General features: G+C 35.1%; 1 pseudogene; it reads right to left on the reverse strand.

Annotated features, from left to right (window-relative positions):
* Positions 1-7687: 7687 nt before the first annotated feature.
* LOC125853565 (uncharacterized) lies at positions 7688-11723 on the reverse strand (annotated as a pseudogene).
* Between the last annotated feature and the right edge of the window lie 5215 nt (positions 11724-16938).

The following is a 16938-nucleotide window of genomic DNA, read 5'->3' on the forward strand; positions in this document are numbered from 1 at the left end:
AAAAAAAAAAAAAAAATTGTTAGGGGATCCCGCGAACCGGCCGGGTCGACCGGGACCAACGGGTGAACCGGATCGGTACCGGTCCCCTAATCCCGAAGGCCCCATCCCGCGAGACACTAACGGAACCGGGTCCGGCGGGCCAGTTCTCGGACCGTCGCAGGCCGGGGCATGCCCACCCGATCCCCCTGCCACCCCTAATATAGAGAGAAAGAAAATATTATTTATTATTTTTTAATAAAAGTACGATTCTTTGGTGTACTAAAGTTCTAAGATCCTTACACCGAATTGATGCATCGAAGTTCTGAGATCCTTACACCGAATCGAAGAACCGACGTTTTGAAAAATTAACACCGACATCAAATCGTAAAACCGAAAAACCGAATCAATTCAGTTCGGTTTGATTTTTCAATTTTTCGATATTTATGCCCAACCCTCGTCAGCAAAAACAAATGTGAACTATTCTGAAGTCTTCTTTCAAAAAGCATATTAACAAAAGTACTTTTCAAGTGGGGCATCTGAATATGTAATTTTGAATTTTATGAGAGCGTATGAGTTCCTTTAAGTCCTTCAGGTAAATCTTTTGCAATAAGTGGTTTGGTCACTAGTATATTTCCTTAACGCATAGATATACTGGAGCACATCACCCTAGTAGTGATAATTCTATGAAGGGGGTTTGAGAAAGGGACAGACCACATTGGTCATAAAACACAGACTTATGTTGCATGTCTGCAAGAGGTTGGTCGCCACTTAAAGTCATGACCTCTTGATCACATAGCATCAATTTTTATCATTATTCTCAGTGACGGAGCCATAAATTTCATGACTTTTATCATTGTTTTTGTGTGTCTTTACTCTTTCAAGGCGCCTGAAACCACTAGGCTAGTGGCTACTCATATTGTTATGTCAAGGGTATCCAAAATATGTTATTTAGCCACTTTGTTTATCATTTTACTTGTATATACGATCTAATTTTTCCGACGAAGAGTGTCCAATTGAACACTGACATAAGGGTGGCTACGCCACTGATTGCTCCAGTCCCCTTCTCATAGTGCATCGTTTTCTCTTAATAAATCATGCAAAACCTTGTTAATAAAAATACATTCACGTTCTGGGGAAGGGCCATACTACATATTCAAGAGTTGAAGTAAATATCAACAGTGGACTGTCATAGTGCATAATTTATTTATAATAGAAAGAAATCATGTAAAACTTGACAAAATTGAAGTGGTAAAGAAATACTAGTAGGGAGTAGTAGTACTGGATATAAGAATTTGTTTAGCATTCCTGACGTCGAGTTCAATAAGAATTACTTGGTTTTCAAATTAAAATTGATATTTGATGATACCAAAAGAAAAGAGAATGTGAAATAAGTATACAGGAAAAAAGACAGAAAATATCAAACACATTCTCCAAGATGTTACCTAGCACATGAAAGTTCCTTCTTTACAACATAATACCAAGGCAATACAAGACGTAGACGTTTTTGGGTAGAAAAGCGACTATTGCTCACCGTCGGTCGGAGAATCTACGTGCCTAAGTTCGTGACTATTAGGCAGTAGATCATAAAGGAAAGCCACGGCACGTTATGGGCTAGACATTCGAGGTAGCATCGCACAAGGGCGTTGATTAAGGCGGTCTCCTATTAGTTGTATATGAGGGATGATATTGAATGTTACGTGCAGACATGTCTCTTGTGCCAGATAAGGTGGAACAACACAATCAGGAGTACTGTTGGAACCACTACCCGTAGCGGAGTGTCCATGGAAAAGTGTGACTATGGACTTCATCACTTGCTTGCCAAAGTCTGATGGGTATGGGACGATTATGGTCATGGTACTCGAAGTATGCTAGATTCATACCCGCCACAGCCGTTTGCACCGCGAATGAGCCTGCCAAACTATCCTTAAATTGAGAATGTAGTGAAATATTGGGGCTTCCCAAGACATATCATCACCGATTGGGACCCCTGCATCACTAGAAACTTCTGGAGGGAGTTATTCGATATACTTGAAACGGAGCTGCACTTCTCCACTAGATTCCACCCGCGGATGGATGGCCGAGCAAGTCAATGCCTTACTAGAGTGCTACTTGAGGCACTATGTGAGTGCGCACCAGAAGGACTGGGCAAGGCTCTTAGAGATGGCACAATTTTCCTAAAAATTATAGCGGAGCTAGTCCACAGGGCGCACCCCCTTTGAGTTGGCAACATGCCAACAACCTCAAACTCCACATTCACTACCAGCCGCATTCCAAGAAAAGAGTTTGGGAGCTTACCAACTCACCAAAGGATGGGAAGAACAACTCGACACTACTAAGTCCTACTTGGACAAAGTAGAAAGGAAGATGAAGAAGTTTGTTGAGCGCAAGTGTCGTCCCACAAATTATTAGGTTGGAGACATTGTCTTGATGAAGTTTAATCTGAGATAATTCAAGGCACTACAAGGCATACCCCAAAACTTGGTGCGCAAGTATGAGGGCCCGTTAAGGATCGTTCCCAAGGTGGGAAAAAATCTCATACAAGGTAAAAAAAACCTCCTCATTTCAAGATTCATCCAGTCTTTCATGCTAGTGTCCTCAAGCCATACCATGAAGACAAGGATGATTTTAGCTGAAATTAATCAAGTCGGGCACCGATTACTGTCACTGCCTTGCACGATCGAGAAATCAAGGTTATTATTGACAATCAAGCCAAAAGGAAATAGACTAATAAGCCACTGGCCCACTACCATGTTTCTTATCTATTGGAAGGGACAATCTCCGGAAGAATCCATATGGGAACGATGCGAGGACTTGTAGCAATTCAAAGACAAAATTCGAGAGTTTATGCAGTAGCAATACGTCGCAGTCATCACAACATCAGGTGGGAAAGAGTGTTATGACTCATGACCCACCACTTTGTCATACCACTTAGGCATAAAATTAAAGCATAAATGAGCTAGCCTTAGTGGGAAGTCTTAGAGAGGTTTGAAGAAGACTCTAGAATATTCTAGAAGATTTCTTGAAACACTATAGAATTCTCTAGGCTTGTATAGAATGCTAGAAAGAAGGGACAATTTGTAAATATGTAGAGACTTGTGTAATAATTTTTATTTACACCTTAGCTCCTAGGTGTGTAGTACAAATAGTGAGGCATTCAGTTGTAAATCAACCAAGCAAATCTAAGCAATCTTCCAAAGCAATGCAAAAGTCTCCTTATAAACTCTCTTGTGTCTTTCTCTTAGCAATCTAAGTTTGAAAAAGCTTACTTGAGTTTACAAGATGGTGAAAGAATCGTGAGTAAGTTGTCGAGTGTCGCACGAAACATTTAGTTGAAATCTAAGTCTGTGACAATAATAATCAATAACCTGGAAGTGGGTTCACACGGAAAAGCCCCCAAACCATTTTGTTGATTTTTGTTTGAATGACTACTTTGATTGATCTCTGAAGTTCTATGCTTTCATGAACTTACCCGACGCTGCCGAAGTTCTATGCTTTCATGAACTTACCAACCGCCGCCGAAGGGATGGCTTCTTCCCTTGACCATCTGAAACTTTCAAAAAATTATCTCGTGCCAGCGGACAAATGACTGTTTCACTTGACCTTGTATACTCTCTCGTGTATTGCGATAACACTTACTCTGTTTGGATCATTATTACCCATTGTTTCATAATGTATTGTATTGTACTCTATTGTACTGTATTGTATGGTAGATACAATGTTTGGTTAGACTGTATTGTTTGTTGTTGTTTAGTACTAATATTTTAATTGTTTGGTTTGATTGTATCGTATTGTATTGTAATTTATAAATTTACTAAAATATCCTTAATTATTCTAGGGTAGGAGGTTTGACTAGAATTAAATAATATAAGGTAAAGGGTAAAATAGTATTTTGAAATATTATGTAAAGATATAATTGGAAAAAGAAATTAAGTAACAATGGAAACACACCAAATCGGTTATTCCATAAAATAGGGGCTTTCATTGTTACGTAACAACGAAATTTAACAATACAATACAATACATTTTATGTAACAATCAAAACAAACATTGTAGGTATAGTAACGATACAATACAATACAATACAATACAATGGGTAACAATGATCCAAACAGGGTGTTATAGATAAAATATTTTAATAGAATTAGTTATAAAAGTTATTTGATTAAATTGTTCTTTATGACTTTTTTCTCCCAATTGAATTTTATTTACAATTGTTTACTCAACAGAGGATTATACTTTTTATTTTATAAGATAAATTAATTTTAGTATGAATTTCTTTTATTAAATTAACATTATTAATTATATTTTAAAAATAATTACTTTTAGATTACAAAATTATTCAATAATAAAAGTAGCATTGAATGCAAACAATAAACTAGTCGTGATTCGTTAAAATAAATAAATAAAAATTATTAAATGACAAAAATAACCCTATTCAAAATTAAATTATGAGAAGCACACATATTGTCGATAACATGTGTGCTTGTTGACTTTATTAGTAATAAATAAATATAAAATATAAAAAAATTAAGTAAAAATATTATTAAATAACAAAAATATTCTTGATTCAAAATTAAACTCCGAGAAGCAGACACATTGATAATAATAGTGTGCTTATTCCCCTTTATACTTATACCAGTAAAGGTAGCCAAGCGTTGCCCGGGACCAATAATGGAATACTCAAATTTAAGATTAACCAGAAAGTTGCTCTGCAACTAAGGGGAAACAACACTTTAAGAGTCACAAAAGAACCTACACAATTTGATGAGAGTTTCAAAGACTGCCTCCTTTTTTTTTATCACATCTGCATCTATTGAGCCAAAAAAAAAAAAAGAATATTGCAATGTTGTTTGGTGGAAAGAAGCATGGGGCTCATGGATCACTTTATGCAGGAAGAAATTTCTGGTGTTGAGACTAAAATTTATGAGTATGTCGAATGATTCGGGCAGTCCTTCCTCCTGAAATTGATGATGTTTACGCTGCACTTCCTCTTCAAATTTATGGCATAATCTGTATCGAAGAGAGGGGAAAAGTTCACCATTAAAGATTACATTAAAGGGGAATATACTGTCTAACCCACTCAAACATAATCTTTTTAATAAATTGGTTATGCAAAATGAATTAATGAAATCATTAAATTTTAGAGGTTTTAAACAAAGGAAAAGAAACAGTAAAAAACGCAAAGTTAAAAACCCAAAAAAACACAAAGAGGCCCAGACTCAAATATAAAAGGATTTCAAATTAAAAGGGGGGAAGAACTAAACAAACTAAAGTTGTTGCATACAAACGAATTACAAAAAGGGTAAGTAGAATTGGGAATTGAAATCAAAGTAGCAAAAAGATTATTGTAAAGTACGCTCACCTAAAATAGGACACAGATGTAAACTCAAATGAAGTGCAAAGTTGACGGCACTGAGAACTTTTGCCGAGGTCTGGAGTGTTGGGTTCTGAAGGGTGATTAGGATGTCATGCGGAAGCTTATAATTTGCAAATCATATGGTTGACAAACCAGACGACAAATAAAAACATACTAAAGATATATTATTAATATGGTTTGGTCAAACGACCTACATATTATAAAACTAATATAATATTGAAAAAAACATAAATACATTTAGGAGAAAATCTCTCCATAAATAAGACTCTTAACTGACTACATTGCGAATTCTCTTGTGTTTTGATATGAGAAGAGGGGTCTTCAATTTATAGAGTTCCAAATTTTTCTTCCAAGGAAAGAATAACTCAAATATGGAAGAATATTATATTTTCCTTTCAGGAAAAGTAAAAACATTTATGGTAATGTTTTGTCTTTTCTTTTAGGAAAAAATAAACTTCAAATAAGGTAAGAAAATCAGGACAAAACCCTAACAAATCTCCCCTTTTGGCTTGAATTTTCTTGCATCATAATCTTGATCTTCTTTCTTCACACAATCTTCATGTATCACTACTGCTTACCATGATTTAAAAATTGATATGAGTTAAAATTGGAGCCCTGTGTTAAAAGTGATGAACAGGGTTGAAAGTGGAGTTCATGCATTAAAAATAATATGCATGAGTTGAAAGTGAAGCTCACGCGTTAAAAGTAAGATGCATGAGTTAAAAGTGGAGCTCATGCATTAAAAGTAAAGATACATGAGTTAAAAGTGGAGCCCGAGCATTAAAGTTTGCAGGAGTTGAAAGTTGGAGCTCATGCTCTAAAATAAGCATGAGTTGAAAATTGATTTTGTTTTAAAGAATGGAGCAGCAGGATATTGTTGAAAATATATTTGAAAATTTTCTCCACATGTAATAGCACAAAAATCTTCATTATCATCACGTTAATTAGAAATTGATTTGAAACTATCTTGAGTCTATCTTCAACCTCATTGAACCATAGGACCGTCAGACCATGGGATCATTGGACCATGTGCTCTGATATGACTTGTTGGGTTCTGAAGGGTGATTAGGATGTCATGCGGAAGCTTATAATTTGCAAATCATATGGTTGACAAATCAGACGACAAATAAAAACATACTAAAGATATATTATTAATATGGTTTGGTCAAACGACCTACATATTATAAAACTAATATAATATTGAAAAAAACATAAATACATTTAGGAGAAAATCTCCCCATAAATAAGACTCTTAACTGACTACATTGTGAATTCTCTTGTGTTTTGATATGAGAAGAGGGGTTTTCAATTTATAGAGTTCCAAACTTTTCTTCCAAGGAAAGAATAACTCAAATATGGAAGAATATTATATTTTCCTTTCAGGAAAAGTAAAAACATTTATGGTAATGCTTTGTCTTTTCTTTTAGGAAAAAATAAACTTCAAATAAGGTAAGAAAATCAAGACAAAACCCTAACATAGAGATGGTGGCGACGGTACACTACTAGAAATATGATCTAATGGCACGGTTAAGTTACCGTAGCAATAGGCTTAGCTACTGTTGTTGTAGCTCTAACGCCACGGTTTAGCCAACCGCTACAACAGAAGGCGTAGCAATAGATCTAGTGCGACGGTTGTGTCCGACGGTTACAATAATTGTAGCAGTAGATGGCCCTATTGCAACGGTTTTCGGATTAATTAATTGCCAACGGTTATAGCTGTATTGGTACGGTTATGAACCGTCACACTAAAGTTTTATGCCATATTTATTTCCAGTCCATTGCCGACGGTTAACACCCCTATTGGTACGGTTATGTACCGTCGCAATAAATTTTTATGCAACAGTTCTTTATAGGTTGTTGCTACGATTATTTTAACAACTATTTCATTCTATTGCAACAGTTATTATATGGTAATGCATCAGTTTTAAGCTATTATAATTGTTGCTCAATGTCTGTTGCTACAGTTATTACAGTTTAATGCAACAATTCTTTTTTTTTCTGCAACAATTAATATCAAGCTATTGCAACGATTAATATTAGGCTATCCCAACATATCTATACTATGGGTTTCACATATATTATTAATTGAGTCATTGCAATACTTTTATAGCATAAAATACACAAAAAGATCATGGAAGAAGTTATATTTCATTACCAAAATTATAATCTAACATCCATGGTGGCAATTGGGTACATAGTAACGATATAAGCAAAATACATAAACATTTTCAGCCATTCAAAAAGGGTGAAATGTACAGATGCACCACACAATCTTCAAAAATAACAGACTTCCAAAACCTAAGTAAAGTTAACATCAACTCAGTTTAGCTCCTATGTCAAGTCTTCAGTACTGCTTTCATCTCCTTCGATATCATCACCTACATACAAATGAAAATACAAAATAATTTAGCAATTTTGTTGCAAAAGTTCAATGACTTCAGTGATATATTTTAAAGTTATCACTCAATACCTACAACATGCATAAAATTCAATAAGATTCAAATGACATTAAGAAAATAGCATAGTTGCAAGAGATATTTGCATACTGCTTCTGGGAATTATAGCAGCTAGAGTCACTATTCAAGTACAGAACATGGCTGGCTTTTCTTCACTAGTCTGCGCAACTACCATATAGTGTTTAATAGACCAGCCTGTTAAGTGACATGTACTTCCTCATGTCTTAGAATGCCTCCCTACAATTTTGAGCTGGGAGATTTGGAAGACTAGACCAGCCTGTTTGATATGTACAAGATTTGAAGGCTCAAAGGTTTCTACTTATAGAGTTGCGGAACAGGTAAAAAGATTGATGATTCTAATTTTTAACAAACACTTTCCATATCTTAATTTCAGAGGAAGTTGGAAAGAGTTGTGCAGCAAGATTGAAAGAGCAAAGCCAACTATTAACAGATTGAAAGAGCAAAGCCAGCAAGAGTTGTGCAGCAGTTTCTAACATGTGTTTATGCACTTTTATTTTCAGTTATTTTTATACCCTTCAGGGACATGTTATCTCAGATGTGAGTCTATCTTCGAGCTACATCCAAACTTATAGTCTATGTATACGGCACTTTTTGTACAAGGATGAAATTTTCATCCTTATTAACCCTCATCATTAAAAACATAGTCAATACCTGCCATCCATATCTCCAATGTCATTGTCTTGCCTATAATGACTAGCATGTTAACCAAGTACGCCACAGAAGAGAAGCAGTGATTGCAAGACATTCAAAACACAACGGAATGCTTGCAATCATCTTCAAATCAAAAGACTACTACGTTATGATGACGGAAGAATGAAAGCCTACTATTGGGGGTGGAATCTCAGCTGCAAAAGCAATCAAAACAGTCCACAGAGAGGAGAAACAATTAATCTTCATAAACAGGATAATTGTTACAACACTGCAGCTATTGGAAATTTTATTCAGATTAGCCAGACACTAAAAGCAGGGGAAGAAGTAGGGTTAGGAAAAATGGGAGGAAACACAGAAGCCAAAACCAACCCTCTCAAAAAAGAAAAGCAAAATATGATAACACATGCCATTCACAAGAGGTGTGTGCTAACACAGGCCATTCACAAAAAAATGGTAACACAGGCCAAAATCAACACAAAAGCACTTTTCGGGAACATAAGAGGTGTTAGATCATAGAAGGCCATTCACAAGCTGAAAAATCTAGTCCACGTCAACAATATTCAGTTTGTAGCCATTTTTTAACCCTTTGTTGGTCAACAAAAAATAGATGGTTACAGAATAGCACGGTACAATTTACAATATTTCATGAATAGCATCAGTGCATCACTAACACTTCAATAGCTGAACATTTCTAGAGGCCCTATATGTTGAGAGAATGAACTGAAATGGACATAACAAATAACAAATGGGAGATCTCCTAAAATAGTGGTATATAGAATGATGTTAGCTCATACTTAATAACTCATAGCCGACGAGGTTGATCCTAGAAAATACTCAGCTAACTAAATGGCCGACAAGGCCACAATCAGAATAAATATGTTAACAAAATCGACAAGGCCGTACTCAATAGTCCCTTATAACATAAATGTTACAGCAGTCCAACAAACATTAAAATGCTATAACGAGAAAACAGAATCGACAATAGAGAACTTTGCTAGGGGATACAATAATTTCAAAAAAAAACCACTGGAAAGAGTTTTCAAGCTATAAAAGTACGTGTAATATAATCTAACTATGAAATTATCTCGAGATTCATTAGGCAATGATCAAGAGGGCTAGCTTACAAAACTCAAATCACCATCAATTCAGTTAACAAACTAATCCACCAGGAAATCGGAAAATACACTTTAAGTGTAGCCAAGAGTATTAATGTTTTCTACTGTCAAGAGAAAGTAGAGTCGCAACAGAGAAATGAAATAGAGATGCAAGAGAAAGATACAGTAGTAGTAGAAGAAGAAGAAATAATCTAAACAGAGATTTAGCGACACTAACCTTGCTCAGCTATTTGAGCAGAAGTAGCTTCTCTTGGTGAAAGAACGGACAATGCTGCTAGTATGTTAGGATCAATTAATCATGCACGTTGAAGTTGTGCAACTACATCAGCAATAACTTCTTGTCGCATAGTTCTCCTTTGTTCCTCCATTTGTTTCTCCATTTTTTGCATCCTTTCTTGCATTTGTTGCATTTAAAGTTTGTTTAGAATTTGTCAACTTTCTTTTTCAGAGTTGTCTTTGTAACCCCCACTCCATATAGTCTTAGACGTCCCGGATGTTCAGGACCCATGACAGCTGAAAATACATCAACAGGCTGACCATTTGTGCTCATTTGCTTTTCTATTTCCTCCATTTCAACCTAACAAAACATATCCAGGTTTTCTTGTTCTTGTGACCACAAAGAGCTCCTTAGCAGATACAGATTCCTTTTCTTTTTCCTAGTCACATAAAAATAGATATCAGGAATTTCTTAAATAAAAGGTTAAGCCTAGATAATAAATAAGAGAACACACCAATTTACTGCGGATTAAAGCAACACTCTTTTTGCCTGCTGTGTGTGGATTCATCAGCTTTTTTCGGTTCTTAGTATTTGTTTCAGACATTTTCTGCAAATAAATGAATCAATAATGTTAACCAAAGGCATATCTGTGCTACATAATGTACTAGACAAGGTGAATGTCTCAATATTTCTTTTTTAACAAATCCAACTAAAGAATATGCTTTGTAAGTACGAACGTTACTGTCATATGAAGCTAAAATCAGTATGTAGATTTCAACGATCAAACTAAGTTTATCCAAAAGGGCACTTAGTTTAGTGAACCTTGATGCAAATTTCAGCGATCAAACTTAACTAATAAAATAAGTTCTTAAGATTTTTTATTTTTGAGTAAAGAGTTGAACACGTGACTTTTTATCCTGTTACATTTGTATCTTATCAACTACTAAATGAAATTATTGAGTTTGACATGTTGAGGATAATAAAACTTTATGAAACAGATAACAGAATAACAGAAGAGTTTAGTTAACCTTCTCCAAAAAAAGAATAGCAGAAGAGAAAGTTGATTCCCCTTCAGGAAAGAAATTAGGATGATTCACTTTCTTGGAAGCCTTGCACCCTCAATGAAAATGTAGTTGCATGTTACATTGGTTTGATTATCCTTTGATTGTCTTCATTCACTGATTATTTCTTTCTTACTTACTAGCATATCTTTTAGTCAAAGGAAATGTGATAAACATAGATAATAACAGTTACAGCCACCCTTTGGTCAATCATTTATCTTCTTCAAGTCAGAACACAATAGTCACCAACTATCTTCTTACTGATGACGATACTATTACCTTTTTCATACACCAGTATCAAATCATAATTTAATAATGAAAAGGAAGACATCCTATGCAAATTTGACAATTGTGAGCTATAGATAGGATCATAGGAACAAGATAAGAGATGAAAAAATTATTGATAACCACTCTTTTTATTTAAGTGTTTGCTATTCCCTATAAGAAAGGGCAGAAAAATAACAACTAATTAATCCAATCATAGTCAAAAAATTTATCCTGTTACATTTGTGACTACCACACTGAAAGAAGTAACAAACTGCAACAACATTGCAACAGAGAAGAGAATAGCAGAAGAAAAGTTAAAGAAAAATAAAGTTTCAATAGCAACTATATCACAAAAGAGATCAGGAGAAGAATAAGCTGGATGTTTGAGATTCTGAACTACATTTTACCTTGAATTTCTCAGACTTCCAATATTTAAGGAGCTCTCTATACTGACATTCTGGAATATGACCAGGCTTTTTTGCCATTCGAATTTCATCATTGTCATATGGATCGTAATAATTTATCTTTAAGTCACGTCTATGCCTTCTCCAAGCCTCTTGAATTGTTACCAAAGCCCAATCTTTTGCAGCTTCAGGAATAATGTATTTCTCCTACAATTTGGTGTCATTTAGTTCGCCAATTGAAGTAAAATATTTTTACAAGAAATTAAAAACTGGAAACTCCAAACCTTAGTATAATCCTATAAATCCTTTTTAGTATTCATGCTCCTCTAATCAAATATATCAAACGGGCAGAGAGTAGCATTTCTTGCCAATGTACCTAGGAAGCTACTTAACTCTGTCACAACGTCTTCAGTAGGACCAATCGGTTGATTTAGCCTATTCAATAAGATCAGTTTACGCTCTTTTCGTGCATGTACATTATGCATTTGCGTTTGACCTCTTTTGTTTTTACTGGAAACACCTTCAGCTATAAGAAAATATAAGAAATTAGAATTCATAGATGAATTTAGTAAGTTTCTAAGTTTATATCTTACCTTGTTCTTCAGGTTGTTCACCAGTTGGAGGAGTGACAGAGTTCTGCACTTGATCCTCTATAGGTTGCTGCTCAAGAGGCTGCTCCTCTATAGATTGTCCATTAGCTTCAGATTGTGGTGCTACTGGTTGTTGTTCAATCAATTTAAGCAGTTGTCCTTTCTCTGACTCTATAGCTTGAACAATTTCATTTGTTGTCAATAACCGTCGTTTTTTATTTTCCAAGAATGATAATGATCCAGGTTTAGCATATGTCTTATTTTTCGCTCTTTTGTTTCTCTTTGAAGACTCTTGTTGACTCATGACTATCCAAATCTGTGTAAAAATAAGACAAAAGAAGCTTCTTAGTGCAGAATTTTCAAATGTGAAGAACAAAAACAATGAAAGTGAGAAGAACAAACAACAATAGGATCAGTAGCTGAAGCATATTATCAAGAATAATTCTCCTCTTGTTTCTTATTTGAAAAAAATTGCTGGTCAAGAGATCACTTTTCAACCATTCAACAAGGAAAATTCTAGCTCGGGGAAGATGAATAACAAGCAATGGATTCAAGCTGAAGTTGATTAACTAATTTATATCTTAACTAGTTTGAAATCTAACTTTCGAGAGCTTGCTACTCAATGAGATTTTAGAGAAACGGCAGAAGATGCAAATAGAAGTATAACAAAGCAACAAACAAAGAATCTTAATTACTAATATATCTATAGTACGTACCAACATTAGCAAGAAAATATTCCAGAACAAACAGAAATCAAACAACTAGAAGTAGCAAATAGGCAAAAATCCAAATAGAGTCCAATCGACATTCATACTTTATATGATGCAACTCAAAAAGGTATTTATTACTCACTACAAAAAAGTTAAGAAGAGAATGTATTTGAACAAGTTCGGAAGATCCTTTGTCAATCATCAGCCTCCATCCAATCCCAATCAGTATCATTAAAGTCATCTTCCTCTTCTGATGTTTCCATAGTTACATCTTCTGAAAGTTGTGCAAGGGAAGACAAATCAATGATATCAACAGGGAGATCTTCTCTCGACCATCTAACATCTACATCGAGCACTCTTTCTGATGAACCAATGTCACCGTTAGTCTCTCGCCAAAATGTTTCTTCAATATTAGGACAATTCTCTTCCTCCAAATCATACAAATCCACTGGGACTTTATTTCTTGCATAATATACATTTTTCTCAATTGGGTCTTCCACATAAAAAACTTGATGCACTTGAGATGCTAGTACAAAAGGATCATTTGTGCTGCATTTTTTATTGAAGTATACCCGAGTCAATCCATATTCATCAACTTCATTATGAAACCAATCACATCTAAAAAGTACAACACTAAAGCAACCCCAATAATCAATCTCAATGATATCCTGAATAATTCCGTAATAGATAACCATTCCATCGATAGGATTTTGGTCCCTAGCACTAGCAAAACTATCTGTTGTTGCTGACAAAGTCACTCCACTATTTTGAGTCTTGCAAGGATCATCCCGTGTCTTTGTATGAAATCTATATCCAATAATAAAATATCCAGTATATCTTTTAGCCACAAAATTAGGCCCTTTAGCTAGCCATCTTAAGTGATTGGACACTTCAATATTTTTAACTTTATCCCTAAACCAATCACTGAATTCTCTACTATAGATATGTGCTTTTACCCATGCATTTCCTCTGGTACGATTATCAATCAAATTCTTATGTTCCCTGCAAGCATGATATGCAATTTAAACAATGTATATTTATTAATGGAATTTAAAACACATTATCATAACATATAATTGATTTTTAAAAACAACTGACTATTTTATCTTTACTTTATGAATGTCTCTACTTTTTCATCTCCAGTATTGAACAAAGCATATAGATGAGCTTCAAACCACTCATGATGCTGCATGTTAAAAGTCTTTCCTTTCCTTTTATTCATACTTCCGATTGGATGACCTGTCTTAGGAAATAAAGGTGAAGCATCTCCTTCCTCTGTTTGATTGTCCTCATCATCCTCGGTTTGATACCTACTAAATGTTGTCTTCACCATATCAGGTAGGTATCTCGAAATAAAGGTCAAACACTCTATAGCTGAAAAACCCTCTACTATTGCCCCTTCTGGATTTTTTCGATTACGAACAAGCCCCTTGAAGTCACACATAGTTCTTTCAGTAGAATACATCCAACGCAAATGAGTCGGGCCTCCAAGCTTAATTTCATCCACTAAATGAATAGGCAAATGTGTCATTATATCAAAAAAGGATGGAGGAAAAATCTTTTCAAGCTCACATTCTATATCTATGATTTCATCCTTCATCTTCTCAAGATCACTTCTTCTTATAACCTTACTACATATGGCTCTAAAATAATTTCCCAACCTAATCAAGACCAAAGACACATTCTTGGGCAACACTTTTCTGACAGCAATCTGGAGCAAGTAATGTAATATGAAATGAGCATCATGGCTTTTGTATCCTGATACTTTCATATCTTCAATTTGCACATGACTTGATATATTAGAGGCAAATCCTTTTGGTAATTTGGCATCTTTTAAAACAGTGCAAAATAATCTTTTCTCCTCTGGTTTCATAGAGAAACAAGCTTTAGCCAAATGAATATTTCCAGTATCATAATCTTTTACTGGTTGAAGCTCTTTGCGTATCCCCATCTCATGTAAGTCATAGCGAGAATTTATATGATCTTTGGACTTTCCAAGTATATCCAATAAAGTCCCAAGCAAAGTGTCACAAATATTCTTCTCTATGTGCATCACATCAAGATTGTGCCTCAATTTGTTGGTTGCCCAATACGGCAACTCAAAAAATATGGATTTTTTTTCCATGGACCATCATTCTTTCGTTTTCTTTTCTTTTGGCTCTTTCCAAAAACATTATTGAATTCACGAAGTTCTTCAAGAACTTGTATGCCTGATAGGGGAGTAGGTGCAACTATATGCTCTTCTTTACCATTAAAGGATTTTTTATCTCTTCTATATGGATGATCCTGAGGTAAAAAAGCTCGATGACCCATATAACACATCTTACGACTATGTTTGAGATATTGGGAATAAGTATTGTGATTACAAGTGGGGCATGCCCATTTCCCCTTGGTACTCCATCCGGATAGCATTGCCAATGCTGGAAAATCACTAATTGTCCACAATAAAGCTGCACGCATCATAAATGTTTGATTAGTTACAACATCATATGTTTCCACTCCCACTTCTCATATTTCCTTCAACTCTGCAATCAGTGGTTGTAAGTATACATCTATATCATTTCCAGGAGACGATGGACCTGGAATAATCATTGACAACATTATATACTCCGACTTCATGCAAATCCATGGTGATAAGTTATAATTCATCAACATAACTGGCCATGTGCTATGGGAAATGCTCATAGTTCGGAATGGATTAAAACCATCGCTTGAAAGACTCAATCTAACATTACGAGCATCACTAGCAAAGTCAGGGTGCAAGGAATCAAAATCCTTCCAAGCTTCCCCATCAGCAGGGTGTCTTAAATTTCCATCTTTGGGTCGTTCAGTATCATGTCATCTCATAGCTACAGATGTTTCAGAACACATGAATATCCTCTGAAGCCTAGGTTTTAAAGGAAAGTACCTTAAAACCTTTGCTGGAATTTTAGTGACCTTATTAGTCAAGTCATCACGAACATTCTTCCATCTAGAAGATCCACACACTGAGCACTTGTCTAACTTTGCAGTGTCATTCCAGAATAACATGCAATCGTTAGTACATGCATGAATTTTTTCATAATGAAGACCCAAATCTTTTATCACCTTTTTTGCCTTGTAGAAAGACTTGGGCATCTGAGCAAAGGGAAATGCCTCTTTTATCAAGTCTAACAAATCTGAAAAGGCTACATTACTCAACTTGTGAATGCATTTAAACAAGTATAACCGAATGGTGAAATTCAACTTAGAAAAGTTCTTACACCCCGGATACAACTCTTGTTTCCCTTCTTCCACTAATTTAAAGAATCTTTTTGCATCTTCAGATAGTCCCTCTCTTACTCCTTCATGCCTCAGGTCATCTGCTACATTTCTAAAAGTATCTTGAAGTAGTTTATCAATACCGTCTTGTCTGCCGAATGTTTCATCATCATTGGTTGGATGTGGTGTATTTCTTGAGGAAAACCCTTCTCCACGGAAAACCCATTTGGTGTATCCATGAACAAACCCATGACAAATCAAGTGATCCTCTACCACATTTCGACAATGCCAATAATGATTAAAGCACTTCTTACAAGGACATAATATTTCATCTCCTTGGGAAGCTCGTTCAAATGCCTTATCTAGGAAATCATTAACTCCATGAATATACTCATCGGTAGATCTTCGGAGATCCATCCAACTTTTATCTCCAACATCCATTGGATATCCTATGTTACATGAGCAAAACATTCAAGAAAACAATTCATGAGAACAAATCATGATTGTAAATGATCTAATATAGGTCATTAGGTAGTGCAATTTAGTTACATAACCTATATTTTACTTGATAGTTTAACTCCTCAATTTATTCTATAGTACATTGCAGGTACTGTCTTACTACACAGAAAAAACGACAGATTATGGTGACTACTTTGTTTCTTTTCAAGATCACTTGAGCTGACCTTCAAGTTGGCTATGCTTTAAGTCTGGGTACATTTAGATTAATTCTAAACAAAAAAAACAACATGATTGCATAAAGTGTGATGTGAGGACAAATTTAGCATTTGATTTAAGTTGCCTTTAGCTTGAGAATTTGAGAAGCATCTATGCACCTTTTTTGCTTTTCACT

This window comes from Solanum stenotomum, chromosome 1, assembly GCF_019186545.1.
Source record: "Solanum stenotomum isolate F172 chromosome 1, ASM1918654v1, whole genome shotgun sequence".
Classification (NCBI taxonomy): domain Eukaryota; kingdom Viridiplantae; phylum Streptophyta; class Magnoliopsida; order Solanales; family Solanaceae; genus Solanum; species Solanum stenotomum.